The sequence below is a fragment of the Coturnix japonica genome, chromosome 1 (genome assembly GCF_054131305.1).
Source record: "Coturnix japonica strain WE chromosome 1, WE-NBRP24, whole genome shotgun sequence".
NCBI classification, from domain to species: domain Eukaryota; kingdom Metazoa; phylum Chordata; class Aves; order Galliformes; family Phasianidae; genus Coturnix; species Coturnix japonica.
Genome location: NC_140663.1, coordinates 135,401,605 through 135,418,982, shown reverse-complemented (window position 1 = coordinate 135,418,982; position 17,378 = coordinate 135,401,605). Strand labels below are relative to the sequence as shown.

General features: G+C 34.9%; 1 protein-coding gene across 2 annotated transcripts in view; it reads left to right on the top strand.

The window, feature by feature from the left end:
- The window catches only part of GPC6 (glypican 6), a 720,043-nt gene that overhangs the window by 40,592 nt on the left and 662,073 nt on the right, over window positions 1-17,378 (top strand). The gene's annotated exons all lie outside the window — the stretch shown is intronic.

Here is a 17,378-nt window from a genome sequence, read left to right as displayed (position 1 = left end):
AGGAGGGGAACTTTAGCCTTCCTCTCATTGATAAAATGTCATGATGTCATGGGCAATGTGATGCTGGTGGAATCACTACTTGGCTTGACTTGCCTACCAGGGCTGATCTTAAGGCTGCCCTTTTTCACTGCTGTTGCCACAAGTTTACTGGGATTAAAATTAAGGCAAACACTCCTGTCCTGGTTGGAAGTACAACTTTTTAGTTCATGTAGAAATACTTTCTTCCTGGTCGTGGGTCATCACTTGTCTTTCATAGTATTGTAGTGGAGAGAATTGTATTATTAGTACATGGATAGTTGGCATTCACTGAATATGATCATAAGCTACTTTCCAGATTCTTCATCAGAAATATTTTATTTCACTTCTACACAAGTTTATTTTTTTACTGTTGTAACTGACCATCACCATCACCATATCCAGTTAAAATCTTTCCCTTTACCTGGGCTTAAGGCATTTCTTTTTGGAGTCTTGATTCATTTTATTCTTAGAAGGAAGAAGTAGTATCTTTAATGTATTAGTGATCTTTTTTTATTGTTATTACTTTCATTTTAGACCATGTCCTTTGTGTTACTTATTCTATATTGTTGCTTCATGGAAATATGAGAGCAGTCCTACCTCAAATACAACTCAGTCATCATATTATAAATGTCAAAAGATTTGATTCCTTTGACTGCTTTTAAAAATAAAATAAAATAAAATCCATTTGAGTCTTTAGATAAAGCTAAACCCACGCTAGAAATATGATGCATCTCTTTTTAGAAAGAACAGTATTTAATTCTAAAAGAAGAAGAAGAATATATAACCATTAAAATAAAACTTGCTTGAAAGTCTAAGATGTTGGATGTTTCATATCATATAGCTTTTTACCAGAAGACAGGGAGTATTCCATCTGGAGTAGATGTAGACAGAGGAGTGTTTACATTGGAGTGTGTAGTACTGGTCTGTGCTTTGCTACCAGTGGGTAAGCAGACAAATTACTGGAAAGTATAATATAATCTAGAAATTGAGGAACACAAGGATAAATATAATGTGCTGGAGATTTTTCAGCATAACTTTTGTGAAACGAAGTTATGCCTCTAAATATTAAAGTCTTTTGAAAGAAGTAAGGGAACATATGGAAAAAGGCTGAACTGGGCAGTATGATCTGCTGAAGCGATAAGAAATAAAACTTTCATGGAACAAGAGGGAAAAGTAATAGTTTTGTGTTTTAAAAAATGAAGGAAAGAATAACTCTCATATAAAATAATAAAAATGGTCCATATTCACAATAGTGGAACAATGAATTTTTACAGAGTATTTACCCTAATGTATGCATAAAGATAATAGATAGATGCCAGTATTTTATAGTGATACTGAATTATTCATGGTACTATATTCAAAAGCTGTCAACGGTTTATGGGCTGGTTTGGCCCAGTTCTGTGACTAGGTGTCAGTTCCTTGACTACGGCCAGAAACTGGAGCATAGAAAGTTCCACACAAAAGTGCACAAGAACTTCTTTACGGTGAGGGTGACGGAGCACTGGAGCAGGCTGCCCAGGGGGGTTGTGGAGTCTTCTTCTCTGGAGATATTCAAGACCCACCTGGACACCTACCTGTGCAACCTAGTGTAGGGAACCTGCTTTGGCAGGGGTTTGGACTCAATAATCTCTGGAGGTCCCTTCCAACCCCTACAATTCTGTGATTATGTGATTCTGAGATACTGAGTGAGATGGTAGTAACATTACAGATGAATATAAAGACACACATGTTGGGGAAAATCAGTTGCACCTATACACTTAAATTGATAGAGATTGTCTCTAAACTGGCTGTTAAAACTGAGAATGAATTTTTGAGCTAGTTCTATAAAACACTAGACAGGTTTAATCATATATATGGAGTGGTGTCTCCACAAGAAGCCCTAAGTAGAATAAGATGTTAGTAAGATAAAAGAAGTGCCTGAAGACATGTAAGGTAAAAGTCTATAACATTATGCTGGGGATGGGTATAAAAATGATTCTTCTTCTTCTCCTTCTTCTTCTAAGTATCATGTCTCATTAAATCAAATTATAGAGTAGAAGGTATAAAATTTCAGCAAAAGATATGTTTTTCTCATGCAGAACATATTGCAGTCATTGAGTTCATTTCCATAGGAAGACTTAGAGTCCAAAACTGCACAGAGGTTCAAAGACTTGCTGAATTCATGGAGTATCAATCATTAAGATCCAAATGTAGTTTTCTAAGCTCTGAAAACACACACCAAAGGGAACTGAGAGAAGATGGTATAGAAGACTTGTGTGATTGTTACACATGAAGATTTGTAATGATAGTTATATTCATTATATAATGACTATGATCTGGGCTGCATTAAAAAAGTCGTGGCCAGCAGTGAGAGGGAGGTGAGAGAGGGTGTCCCTCTCTACTCAGCTTTGTGAGGTCTCATCTGGAGTAGTGCATCCAGACCTGGGGCCCCCAGTACAGGAAGGATGTGGAGCTCTTGGAGTGGGTCCAGAGGAGGGCCACTAAGATGATCAGAGGGTTGGAGCACCTCTCCTATGAGGAAAGGTTGAGGGAACTGGGCTTGTTTAGCTTGGAGAAGAGAAGGCTCTGGGGAAACCTCATTGTGGTCTTCCAGTACTTGGAGGGAGTGCACAAACAGAAGGGGGAAAGACTGTATGAGGGTGGATAGTGATAGGACAAGGGGAGACAAGGGAGGTTTAGGTTAGATATTAGGAGGAAGTTTTTCACACAGACAGTGGTGACACACTGGAACAGGTTGCCCAAGGAGACTGTGGATGCCCCATTCCTGGAGACACTCTAGGCCAGGCTGGATGTGGTTCTGAGCAGCCTGTTCTGGTTCTTCAAATATCTGTGATAAACCTTGGTTACCAGATCAGACCCTGTGTTCAGCTGCCATAGTTTCTTGTGTAAAATATAGACCAGTAGGAAATGTTTAGAAAAGGATGTTAGGTCTTCATCAGCACACAGTTATACTTCCACTGCTGATGCCTATGATCCCTGGCTTGGTGATTTTCTAAACTGTAATTTTTAACTTTTACTGAATAGCTTGTGCTAAATTTTCATATAAATACATCAGGTTATTTGGCATCTAAAATCTCCTGTTGAAAGGAATTTCAACAATGCTCACATGTAGTATGAAGGGTTTTTTTGTTTGTTTTGTGTTTTTTTGTTTTTTTTTTCTTATAGAATGTGAATGACCCCATAGTTTCATTTTATATCCCTCTTCTACTTGTACTATAGTGTATGGTTCTTCAGGCAAGCAACGTAACTGATTTTATATTTTCTGATGGAGTGTTGTTACTTGCCTAATCTCTGAAATAGAAGCTGACCCATACTTTTGTTTACCATCTCCGTCTTGGCCATGCATTGTCTAGTTCTCTATCTGCAGAAACTCATTTCAGTCAGATGTTAAGATGGGTTAGTATTAGACCGCTTTTGCAACTTTGGGAATCAGTAATGAGAAGTCTCACAGTCGGTCTTGTATCACTTGCAGGCAGACCTATAGCATTCACTAGAAGCTCTTCCAAAGCAAAGTAACTAAGTGAAAATAATAATCAGTGTAAAAATGCAGATATCTCTTTGCTGGGCTGAAAAACACTGATATGTATACAGTCTTGTCATCATGCTGAGCTTTGCATCAATAGTGACAGAGACAAATGAAGGAATAGAATACAAAAAGCTTAACTGTCTTTGTGAAAGCAGTTGTTTAGAAATACTAACTGTTACAATTTTTGCACTTACTTCTGGTAACATAATCAACGTTATTTTAGAAATAAAATGCATATACAGGTCAGTGAAGTTAAGAGTCCAATAAATACTCTGTGTTCAACGTATTGCATCAGGATGGTTTCAGATTTCAGTGAGTTGGGATTTTTTTATTGTTATTTTAATATTTCAGCATAGCTTTTTTTGGTCCCATCAAAAAGTGAATAGTTTCATACACATCTGAAGAACAGACTGATGACATACACCACAGACATTCTTTGTCCTTCTTCATATACTTTCATGGAGGTGGTATGGAAAAGATAACTCAGAGCTCTTCTTGTTTAGAAAAAGCATTGAACAAAAATGCAGGGCCAAGAGCCTGTCTCAATGGCTGCTTTATTGAGGTAGGAATGGCTTCCACATATAGCAAATGTTGAAGCCTACTACAGGGCTCACAAACTATTGAAAGGCACCAACCATTTCTGTTATGCATACTTTTTCCTGCAGGGCTTGCCAATGGGTCTGTAGAGGACCTGCTACCATCTGTAGTTTGTACAATGAGTTTAAGTAAACTGTTCTCAAATAACTGTTTTCAGGACTATTCTCATCTGCATATCCCCAGTAGTTTAGAGTATGTGCTAAACCTCTATGGCATAAGGAGTGTGCTGTAAGAACCAGATTCTGCACACGTGTATATGTGTACTTTCATTTGCCAGGGATAGTTTGCTTTTTTTTTTTTTTTTTTTAACTCTGATTCCTGTTACATGAGTGAAAATTAAATGCAGATTGGATACAACTTCCAAATAAACACCTAAATGCAGATACATACTCCTATATGTGAACAAAGTGTTCAGGCTCCCCAAATAGACAATATGGTTTCAGCCAAAATAGTGAACATGGCCAAGAGTACTATTCAACCCATGTTAAAACTGATAAACACAGTGAATATGATTCAGTCGACTGTAGTGGTCCCACATGAGATGTCCAACTGGTTTACAGATGCTGTTTCACAAGGATATATATGTCCTATCCACCAGGCATACTGGAGTGATTTGAATGGGTTGAAAAACCTTAAATGGTACAAGTTTCCAGTGAGAGCATCTAAATCAATCAGAATTGCTTCTCTGAGTAACTGTCTGCACTGTTGGCTCCAGTAAACAGGTTTATTTAACATTTTTTCAGACACTGCTTCCAACTAAGGGCAGGTTAGACATTTCTAGTATTTTACAATTAAGAGAATATCTATCACAGTAGGCATTCAGTTTTTAACTAGGGGAAAAAGTAATTTAAACAATATATTTTTGCCTCCTATTGCTTTCCATAGGCAATAAATGATATGCATGCTTAATTTGTCAATATGCTTGGTATAATTCACTCTTTGAGTATTAACAAGGCATAAATGATTGATGGTAGGGTGAGAGAACTGGAACTTCTTATGCTAGGCCATCATCACCACAGGGCCAAAATGAAGACAAGCAGTTCTTTGGAGAAGGTTTCCTATTAAATTTATGTTAGCTATCGATAATAGGGGTGCAGTGGGCTCATTGGGACAGACATGATCCTTGCAATAATGCATTGTAATATGAGTGTAGTTGGACTGTCTTGATAAAAAGAGAGCTTCTGTTCTAATCAGAACATCTTATGTATCCTTTGAATAACACTATTTTAGAAACAGTGCTAATAGATTAGATCAAGGTCATCAATAACTCAGTGCTTCTCAAATTATATACGAGTGTTTGAGAAAGCTGTTGGTAAGCATCTAACCCTTCACTTGCATAGCATCTAATAACAGAAAGGTACTACAATATGGGTATTAAATTGAGACAAAATGAACCATCATTTGTTTATTCTGACTGATGGTAATTATATTATTTACATTTTTAAAACATTTATTACAAGTAAAAGTGTGTACTTAGGAGGAAATAGCAGATCTTTTAAAACGTGGTCTCAGAAATTTTCACTTGAGGGAGGAAATAGGTTTCTAGGATCTGAAAAATGATTGCAAGCTCATAGCTCAAACTAAAATTGAGGAGGGGTAATTCTCTAACCTTTATCATACAACAAGCCAAATTAGAGGACCATGGAGATTTTAGTGTTTTAAAAGTTCAGCTTTGCTTGGGAAGTATATTAAGTTATTGTAAATGATATAAAGTTAATAGTGTCTACCTGAATTCTGTACTTTGGGTATGAATAATGATCAGTTACAATATAACTGAATAATATGTCTTACATTTCTAATATACTGCTAAAGTTTTTAAACGTAATGCAATTGAAGATATTAGTTGGATTGATATCATTATTAGTTAATTAACTAAACATCTACAGTAACATTGAACTTCAGTGAACTGACCCCTAAAGAATATGTCTTCAACAGTAGTAACATGAAGTAGCTGGCTTATGAAGTGTGACAAATTCTCCAAATACGTCTTGGGGTCATTACTTTCATTAGAAAGTACCCATGCCTGCTAAAATCAATAAATTCATAGCAGTGTGTTGTAGTTCAAAAAGTATCAAGGAGAGAAATAATAAATACATGTGCCTGTAATAAAAGATCTTTCTGTATGAAAGATTCATCTTTCCATCTCTCATCACCACTGCCTCTGGTTCTATAGTTACATTTATCTGAATATTTCTGTTTCAAGTAAAGTTAAAAACATAATTCACAGACAATAATACTATAGACAAATTTCATTCAATTTGCAAAGTTTCTGTCAACTTTCTTTGTAATGATCAATTACTCATTCACCCAGTTCTTCCAATAACATTTTCACATGCTTTGGTCATCAGTCTTATGATGAGTTGGGTTTGCAGGTTTCAGCTGTCATTCTCAGGGCTGCTATTTTTTTTGTTACACAGATGTCAGAGTAGTAGTTCCATCTATTCTGTTACACTTGTGATGTGTACGCTTTTGGTCAGCCTTTGTCATTTCTTCCTTCTTAGTAATTCCAATATGTGTTCCTCATACTTTGTTCTTTCATGTCTGTGGGTTTCCCTTGAGTGTTTTCCTGCCATGCCTTTTCTTTCTCCCATATTCATCCCTCTTCTTAGCTTCTGTCTTTATTTCCACTTCCCATATCATATTCTCCTTTTCAAAATCTCGTTGTCCTCCTTGCTTGCTGTGTGGTCTCTTTTCTGTGTACCATTTGCTCTCTGCATATTTATTTAGGTATAAAGGGTTCTTGCCAAAGTCAGCTGTAGCTGTTGATTAAAACAAATGGTGACAAACAAACAAACAAACAAACAAACAAAACCCAGGAAGATTACTTAAAGGAGAATGATCAGCATTTATATAAAAGTGCTGAGGATTCCAGAAGGCTAGCTGCTGCTCTGGAAAACCATGTTTTGAGAGTCTTAAGGCACTATGGTAATGAATAGTTTCTGAAATCTGATTTATCCTTATATGAGCAAGTTTTGTTTTTCTTTAGTAGGCAATCATAATAGTTGTCAATTGAGATGCTATTTGGAATTATGTAAAGATAACAATGAGAGAAGGAAAACTGTAAAAATGTGAAAGGAATTTGTCCTTGTCTTAGTTGGTCTCTACCTTTTGGTGAAGTTGCCCTTAGTGGTGATGCTGATTAGTCATTCTTAGAAAGTGAACATTTGCTGTCCAAAAGTCTACACTAGAGTTAAGGTTGCCAAGGGCACCTTGAACTCTTGAGTTCAATTACTTTAAGTTCTCATACACATTGTTTTGATTCATCAAAAAGTGATGAATCAAAGTATCACTAATTTCAAATTACAAAAAATGTATGCAAATGTAAAACAAAATATTCTAACACAGCCCTTCTGATTCAAGCAGTAGCTATTGGGAACACTACTGTGATATTCCATAGTACACCTAAGTAATGATGGAATTGTGCTATATGTCAAGTGCTCATGTTTTCAATATATGCATTGTTGAAAAGAGTTTGTAGCAAGAAGCTGTCTGTGTCATTGTGAAAGCTGTATTAAGATACTAATATCTTTGACGTCTGAAGTTGGGATTCAGCACCAGAGATCATTTAAGTGTAAATGTCTGCAAATGAACTTTATGAGTTAGATTAGATTCAGTTACTGTGGCTTAGGTGTTTAATGCTATCTGAGATGCCCTATCTAAAGCATGCATAAAGAAATGGTGAATACAGTCCCAGTCATGACCCATGCATCCCACTGATGATGAAGTAATACTAACAAAGACTACAAATCTTCTATGGAGTCTATGTTGCATCTGTCTCATTTCATCTCCACTTCATGTAGCTTCTCAAATAACTTTAGATAACTGTATTGGAGTAGTACACTCTATACATAACTGTCTGTTTACAACAGTGGGAACTTGTTTGTATTTAGACATATAAATATATCCAAATAAAAAACTAAGCATATCTCATTTTCCATACTGAGACTCTACATTACTGAGAAAAACAGAAGCATTTTTCATTGTGATGGATAACAAAATAGTAATATGAATTACATGAATCAAAGCAGTAATAGCAAATAAATAAAGACAGTTTAGAAAAAATATGTTTGTACAAGGAAGAAGTGATGAAATTTACAAGGGCAAGCTGTATGATGAAGAGAAGAGCGAAGTCCTGCACCTGGTCCACATATGAGGGCTGGAGCCCACTCAGATCGAAAGTAGGCTGGGAGAAAATTACCTGGGACTCTCGGCAGACACCACAGTGAACATAATTCAGCAGCATATCCATAATACCTTGGGCTGCACTAGGTATCACCAATGAGTGGAAGAAGCTTCTGTTCAGCATCAGTGAGACCATACCTGGAGTAACACATCAATTTCTGAGTTCTGCAGTACAAGAGAAATATGTAGCTTCTGGATGTCCCTTCAGTACTCAACTACTCTGTGATTCAGTGAAATATTCTACATCAGTAAGGATTCTAGAGTTTCCTAATAGATGCCTTATGCCTTCAAAAATATTTGTTTATATGCAAATATTTTCTGTATTGATTTTATAACTAGCTAACACTTGTTCTTATCCAGGAACTACTGGGATGATTCCTGATATTTCACTGGCATGAATTCCTAGAAGAATGCCAATTTTCCAGAAAACTAAAATAAATTAGGATAAATACATATATGTATTTTTTTGTTTTCCAGACAAACAATGTGTCTCTATTGCGTGTGTTATTTAGGGATAAATAGTTTCAATCTGAATATGTTGGAAAAAATCACACAGGAAAGTAACTACTGCATTTTTGCTGATTGTGTCTTAAAATACCTTTTTTTAAATTACATTTTTCACTAAACTATTTCAGCACTGTAAATTAGTCATTTACGCCAAGAGGATATAGCCTATGGTCTCAGATGATAGTTGGTATGTTCTCCATATTCTCAGAAACAATACAGTAAACTTAAAACATTTCACACAAGCAGGAGTTTTCCATCAGTAGTTTTAAAAGGTCATTTTTTTATAATCCCTCCTTGCTTCTTCAGCATGATTTTACTCCTAATGCTGATGTTGACTCTTCTTGTAACGACTTTCTTCATCTTTCTTTACAAGGTCTTTAAATAGTGTAATAAAATCTCTTGATGTGGTCATTGTCATATACTAAAAGCCCATAGTCAGATAACTTCTGCCAGAGGTGGAATTGGAAGCATTATCAATGATACTGTTTTGTAAAATAATGTGGGTTTAATCATGTTTTATAAGCACTGATGATAAAGTAGTGTACTTGTTAAATCTCATTTCATCCAATTTATTTACTGTACTGTATACTACATATCTTTTATGAGAATCTCTCTAAAGTCAGCATGTTGAAATTAATTATTCTTATAATTTAGGATTTTTTTGTTGTTGTCCTTTTTAAAAAACTACACTGCAAAAATCCCTCAATTCCCGTTGGCACATTACTGGGATGCCTTTTGATATGAAGAGGGTCTCATGATACTAAGAATGCAGCTTGTTTTTTTTCTGTTTACAGATCCTGCTGAAAGAGGATCAGTGAAACTTTGCAGTGAAAATTTGCACCAAAAAATCTAAAATTCCTGTGTAGATAATATAAACCTTTTTACAGGGGACTAAGAATAAAACAAAGATTTGAATTACTTCTTTAAAAGCTTGATCAGAGGATTAAATTTTTAACTATGTTTAAAAAAATGTTCCTAATGTCTTAGTATTTATAAAGTGCTGCTCAGAAGTACACTGCCTTCACAAAAAACTCACCTTGTGATGACTCAGGTGGAAGTGAGGCAGAGAAGGTGGGACACAAAAAGACTCCTTTTCACCTATCTGTACATGTCCACATTGTAGACAAATGGGAGTAACTGTAAATGCTATTTAATGGAAAGAAATAAACACTTCTCAAACACTGTTTGTATTAGGATTTGGTATCTCATATATGAGGATGCCTATTTCTCTACAATGACTAGAAGAAATGGTTAAAAGTAATTCCGTAGAGATAGATGTTAGTCATGTAAACATTAGGACAGATAAATTCCTGCTCAGAACATCTGTCATTTTACACTGGCATGTACACTGCGCCTCATTAATGCTAACTGATATTTTCCATAAATAGAGGTAAATGTACACATGTAGCCTACATTTTTGTTATCATTTAAGGAGATCTTTACATTCTATCAAGAAGTATTTAAAGATCGGTGTCTCTGAAAATCTGTTTTGTTTACGGGAGGATTGATTGAGTTGCACAGATTCTACGTTTAATGACAAAATATCCTGAAGTTATAATATTATAATTCCAATGTACATTAACTTGGTAAAATGTTTTAAATATGATTGGAATGCATATTTAAGAAAGAGACTATCAAATGAAATGGAAATAGTTTAGTGACACAGAAGCACCAGCTACTAAGTTACCACATATATTTAGGGAAATAAACCAAGATATAATTTGTTTTTCAGGATGTGTAAACATTAAAAGCTCCTTACTTTTAAACCCTTGTATATTAAGTTAAACAAAGTATGAGTGTAAACAAATCAGAAATGTTTATAAGACTTGCACCTTCTGAAAACAGTTGATCATGTATGAAGTACGCACCAAGAAAATGACATATTTAGCTTTGACATTTAAAAGATATATCAGCTGGCTGTGAATATTATTTAATCACTTCTCAATACATTTTGAGAGGAAGGAGTGTACGTGATCTGAAATTACGAATTAGGAAGTCTGAATCAAGTGCAAGAAATTAAATTTCTTGATGCCATCTGTTACTTGCAGAAGGTAGTAATAATATTGTTCAAACAGAAACCAAAAGCTGTAACAATGTATTTTAAGAAAGCTATTACTCTCACTGATAAAATCATTTATGTGACAATAATAGACACCAATGGGGGTCATGTTTTTAAAGTAAGTTTAACTTGATAGAAAACGTTCAAAATTCTTCAAGAAATTGTTTACTGTATTTCTATTTCTATTTCTGAGTCAACCATTCAGAGAAACAGCAACTTTGAAAATATCTTTTCAGTAAACATGAAGTTATGGTAAAGCCTCATATATCTCAACAATCAAATGCTATATTCAGTGTGTTGAAGTAATCAAGGATAAGTAGAACACATTTTGTATGAAAAAAAATAAAAATCATAGCATCTATCAGACCTTTGTGGCTGTCTAGAATAAGCAAAGTATTAGCCACAGGCCACTGAGTTTGTTAGAAGAATTCCAGCATTTGTCAGTGCTTTGGATTTGACTTGCTTCCCTGTAAGTCTTCAGAAAAAGTGGCATATGTTAGTTAAGGTTTGTTCAACTGTAAGGAGTATCTATGTACTACAGAAAACAATATCATAGCTTAGAACCATAGAATCATAGAATATCCTGAGCTGGAAGGGGGACAAGAATGACTGAGTCCAACTACTGGCTCCACACAGGACTACTCAAAATTCAAACCCTTTGTCTGAGAGAGTTGCCCAAATCTTTCCTGAACTCTACAAGCTTCAAACCATGACAAGTGTCCGGTGGAGCTTCTTGCAGTGCATTGTGCACCCTCTCGTGCAGAACCTTTCACTGACCCCCAGCTGCCTCTCCCCTGACACAGCACCATGCTGTTCATTTGATCCCTGTCATTGTTACAGGGAGCAGAGATCAGTGCTGCCCCAAGCTCTCTATGAGGAGCTGCAGCCTCCATAAGACCTCCCCTCAGCTCTTCTGCTCTGGGATGAGCACACCCAGGGACCTCATCAGCTCTTATGTCCTGCCCCCTGGCATCTTCACAACCTTCATCTTCCAGTATCTTTACCTTCCCATGCTTTTACATATTATGTAACAATAAATTTGAGAAGAAGAGTATAGTGTAAAGTTGTGCAATCCAAATATTTCTATAAAATGGATTACAGAATAATAACCAAAAGATTATAAATATTGTGTTTTGTTTGTTTGTTTGTTTGTTTTCAGCAGCTCTAAATTATTAATAAGATAGAGATTTAGGAAGTGGAAGTTGTAAGAACTGTGTATTTACTAATTAAATTAAAATTTTCAGTTCTTATCAGAATTGTTTACCTGAAAATCATTGTGGAACAATTATGACTGCTAATTCCCTTAGTCCTAGGTAGAAATAAAAATACTCAGACACAAAACTGCAGGGTAACTAAAATAAAAAGGCTGGTTAATTATGCTATTATTAAAGAGAATAAAAAATTATTTTTTTTTCTTTATGCAGTCTGGGCTACCGAGAGGAAAGTGTAATTTCATCAGAATTATTCTCACCCCTCTTATCCAACCTCAGCTGAAGACTGAGAATGCTTTATGGAGTCAGTGTGATTTTCAGTTCAGTCGTTGGTAACTACTTGCTTGTATCAATAGATTTTCTCACTTTCTTTCTTTGAAGGTTTCTAGCATGGGTCTTGTTCATAAACTGCCTAACAATAAAGTGATTTAAAGAAGGAGAAAGGTCATTTGATCTCACTGATAAAAGTGGTTCTGCTGGTTTTATTAATAGCTGAATACTTGAGCTGCTTGGATGAATGCTGCCTTAATTCTCAGGCAATTTCAGTTAAATGAATAGGTTTTCCTCCTGAAAAATGATGACAAATATGTTAGAAAGTAGACTTTAGTTTTGCCTAATAAGATACAAATATATCATTTGTTTTATCCTTATTACTATAATTCTCCAAATGTTTTGTGAAATGGCAATAAAACATATATCTTTGAACAGATTTTATGAGTTTGTATATATGCTCTGCATATATATTTATGCAATTATCTGCTGGCAGTGGGCAGTAAAATGGTTAATGTTTACTCTCCATGTGGAAATGTATTTCAGAATTAAAAGTAGCTTATTGCTGAGGAAATGTGCTCATCCACTTAGAATAAGAGTTTCACAGAATAATAGAATTTCCAGAGTTGGAAAATACCTCTAATATCATCCAGTCTAACTGCCAGCCTATCACCAATATTTCCCCCTAAGCCATGTCCCTCAGTACAACATCTAAATATTTCTTGAACACCTCCATGGACACTGACTCCACCTAGGCAGCCTGTTCCAGTGCCTGACCTCTCTCTAAGAAAATAAATATTTCCTAACATCCAACCTGAATCTTCCCTGGCACAACTTAAGGCCATTCCCTCTAGTTCTATTGCTATTATATGTTAGTTATGGGAGAAGAGGCCAACTCCCACCTCACTATAACCTCTGTTCAGGTAATTGTAGAGAGCTTAGGTTACCCATGTGCCTCCTCCAGATTGAATAATCCCAACTCCCTCAGCTGCACCCCATGAGCCTTGTGCTCCACACCTCTCATAGCTTTGTTGCCCTTCTCTGAACATACTCCAGGGTCTCAATGTCTTTCTTGTAGTGAGAGTCCCAAGACTGGACACAGTTATTTGTACCAATTAATATCTGTTTCTTGTGAGAGCCTTTGAAGTGGTAGTGCTGGCACCAATATTCATCCGGTGCTAGCACAGTGGCCAGCAACACCTAGGAAGTGCAGAAATGCAGACAGGAAGAAAAGGAAACACAGCAGCAGAATTTATTCCCTTCAAATTAGTGCATCCGAGAACTTGATGTGTGTTGATTTTATTATCTCTTTTCTGATATCACACTAAACACACTTTTTCACTTCTTTTCAGGCACAATTGCCCCAGAATATTGACAGTTTGCTGGATAAGTTCCACTATAATTGAGTAAAAATAGTGAATACTTCCAGTGTTTCAATAAAAATATTCATGTTAATGATTCCAAAGCAATCTTTCTCTTTTCTTGCAGCAGTGTCATGATTAATGATGATTCATTTATATTTAGTGATATAAAGTCTTTCTGGTTTATGGCAGATCTCATAGACTGTTGTCATTATACTGTTATATTTGACTGCCCTTTTTAACTATCAATCACAGATGTGACTCCTGTATCATAGATTTGTAATTAATTTGTAGCAGTAGGTTAATTTGGCTTGCCATGTTCACCTAGGATTCAGATTGTTTTCATAATTGTTTGGAAACTTTCCCAGATTAGTACCATGATCACACTAAGAGCATTGTGACCACTGTGAGTGGTCTTCTGTACCATGGCGGAAATATTGAATAAAGCTGTGACAAACTTGTGTAGGCTTGCAGTTGTCAATTGTCACACAAGTTGTTAAAGAAATCTCAGAAGCATTTCTGCCTTTTAATTTTCACATGTTTTTCATCATCTGTGGTTCAACTCACATGTTCTGTGTACACAGCAGATCAGTAGATAGGTCTTGTATCAGGATATTTACTGCACCTGTATACCTGCCCGTTATTTCCCATTTTGTCTCTGACACGGCCACAGATGTTACCAGAATTTTCATTTATTGCAGTTTAAAATTCTATTTAAATATGTATTTTCCTATGTCTCTTCTTACTGATTTTTTTTTTTTTCTCAAACTTAGGTATAGTCTTCCTGTTTCTAAGGTTTTTTGTACATTAGTGTACTTTCTTAAAATTGGATAGAGAAGGAGTCCTCTGTTCTGTGTTTCTTATTTTCGTTCATTTTATTAAGATCCATCAGTAAATATTGTCCAAATACATTGTTCCCTTAATTTTAGTCATGCTAATCTGACATGAAGAAGATTTGGTCTAGCAGAAATGCACTTTATATTTTAATCACCTCAGCTTGAAAGTGAAAGCTGTGTGTTGAAAACATGACAGTAATCTATCTGGAATTCTGCTGGACTCAATGACAAGATATACACATCATAAAATAGTAAAAGATTGGAATTGCCAATATTGGATCTAATTCTATTTGTCAGATTTTAATTTTTCTTTATTGCTACAAAGGATCAAGTTTTTTTTCAGAAGAGATCCTTTCAAACTATGTATAATTCTTTTGTGAAGACAGTCAGCAAAGTTGATAGGGATAATTTTAGAAATGAAGCTGAGTGGCTCAGTTTTTGCTACAAAAGAAATGCGTAACTTCAATAAATGAGAACATTTATATTTGGCTTCTAGGAAGAGTGATTTGATTTGGTTGAGGCAGTTGTTGCTGATCTTACAGTTTCATTTTTTAATATAAATTGAAACATTTCCAGTAATGATATATATGTTGATATTAAACCTTTCACTGAAGATAGTGATTATATTGATATAAATGCATTGCACAAGGACAATAACACTTGGAAGTATCATATTTCATCTTAATCCAAAATGTATAGCTAGAAATAAGCTCAAAACCTGTCATGAGTATCATTTTACAACATTATTTGAAATAATGGGGATTGTTTGAAACATTTTTTATAGGTATGGCTCTAGGATAGGTGCATTCATTTAATTTCTTTTGAAGATTGCAGCAGAAAATTAGTCTTTATTATTTCACTGGTCTTATGCAGCAAAGTAAAGCCTGAAAAACAAATTTTTTAAAAAAAAAAGTAATTTGTTTTTAATACTTCATTTTTTTTTCCTTTCTTTCTTTGTGCTGACAAGGATTGGTTAGCTGCTCATTAAATTACAGTTATATCTCAGATTAAATGAAGAAGCTATTGATTAGATAGATACTGCTTCAGCTAAAAAGTTGGACATGAATTCTTTTGAACTTCTATTACTGAACCTAACACATCTTTGTCAGACACTAGGATTTTCAGTCCCATGTAAAGAAATGTTCACTTGCCCAAGTAATTTTCTTCTGTATTCAAGGATTAAACTCTGCATTAACTAAGGAAATATGTATATGTATATGTATATGTATGTGTATGTGTATATGTATGTGTATATGTATATGTATATGTATATGTATATGTATATGTATATGTATATGTATATGTATATGTATATGTATATGTATATGTATATGTATATGTATATGTATATGTATAAATTAGGAGAACATCTGAAGAAAACTGCATAATTTTTCCTTGGTTATTTCTGATTTCTGTGGGCAGCGTGCTTATAGTTTCTATTGAGAAACAACTGTTTAGAGACATTTTAAGACCCCTGTACAACAAAAATGAAACAGTATGTTTATATTGTTTTAAATTAGCAAATTCTACAGGCTTCTCTTCAATGTGAAGAGAGTTAGAACAGATACAGTTTAAAGGATATCTTCTAGAAGATTTGGTAAACTCCATTCCTGATTTAAAATCAGTGAGTTGCAGTTGTAAAGTGTGACTTAAAACTAATGAAAATGGATTAATGCTGCTGAACCTAGAGGCATCCAAAAGTCATTTTGTCTGTTTTAGGTAGCTGGGTGCAGAGCTGCTGGGATGTGCGTCGTTCTGATATTTAAACAGCTACACAGGCTGTCTTCAAGCTGTTGGATCCAACTCCAATTATCCTATCACCTCTAGTCATTCAATTTGAGTTGCATTATTTATTCATCTATTACCAGTGGATGACAAAATCCTTCCAAAATATCTAAAGCTGTATGTGAATAAGAAAGAGAGTAAGTGCACATGATGTGTCCTTAAAAAAAACACGTTAAATCATGACCTTTATTCTGGCTCTAGAGCCAAAATGAATAATCACTTTTACAAGCAAATAAAACATCTTTTTGTAAGCAAAAGTAATTATGTGTTTTAGGTATAAATGCCTTAGCTATACATTGCTCATGTAATAATATACCATAGAGATTATGTTTACAATAATGATTAATCAACAATGAAGTCTTCTTTCTAATGTTTTACCAGTAGTTTAGGTTTCAGACAAAAGTTAAAAAAAAAATTCTTTTTGCTAGAGCAGGAACATTTTTGTGATGAATCTTTTAATGTATTAGCCTCTGGCAGGTTACACAGCAGCCTGGAGGAAATTCTGAAAGCATGTTAAAGTGTATCATTGTCTGCAGATGGTTTGCAGTATCCTGGTTTTCCTTTTAAGCTTGATTCAGAAATGCACAATGTTCAGTCATTATGTAAAAGAATATGTATGAGTTTACCTCTAAAGCAAATGAGGTTACATAGAATGAGTTAAACAAAAAATTCAATCAGACAAGTAGAAACTTTGTCAAAGTGTTTGAAATAGGGAAAACCAGAAGAATAAAGGGAGAGTGATTTCTTTCATACCTCAGTTAGATCTGATTAGTCTGAAACAAGGGTTTTGTACAGTGAGTTGTAAATAATAATAACAATAATTCTATTTAAAATTTAAATATGGTTATCTATGCATTGAAAATTACAAGTTGGTGTATGGAATCTTCTTCTTTGTGGGGATGAACATGTTCCATGAACAACTGTTGAATTTATCCAAAACAAATCTTCAGCTAATGGGAAACTCCAGCCACGTGTTAGAAGTTCAGCACAGCAAGACATGAAAATGCTTGAAACAAAACAAAGCAG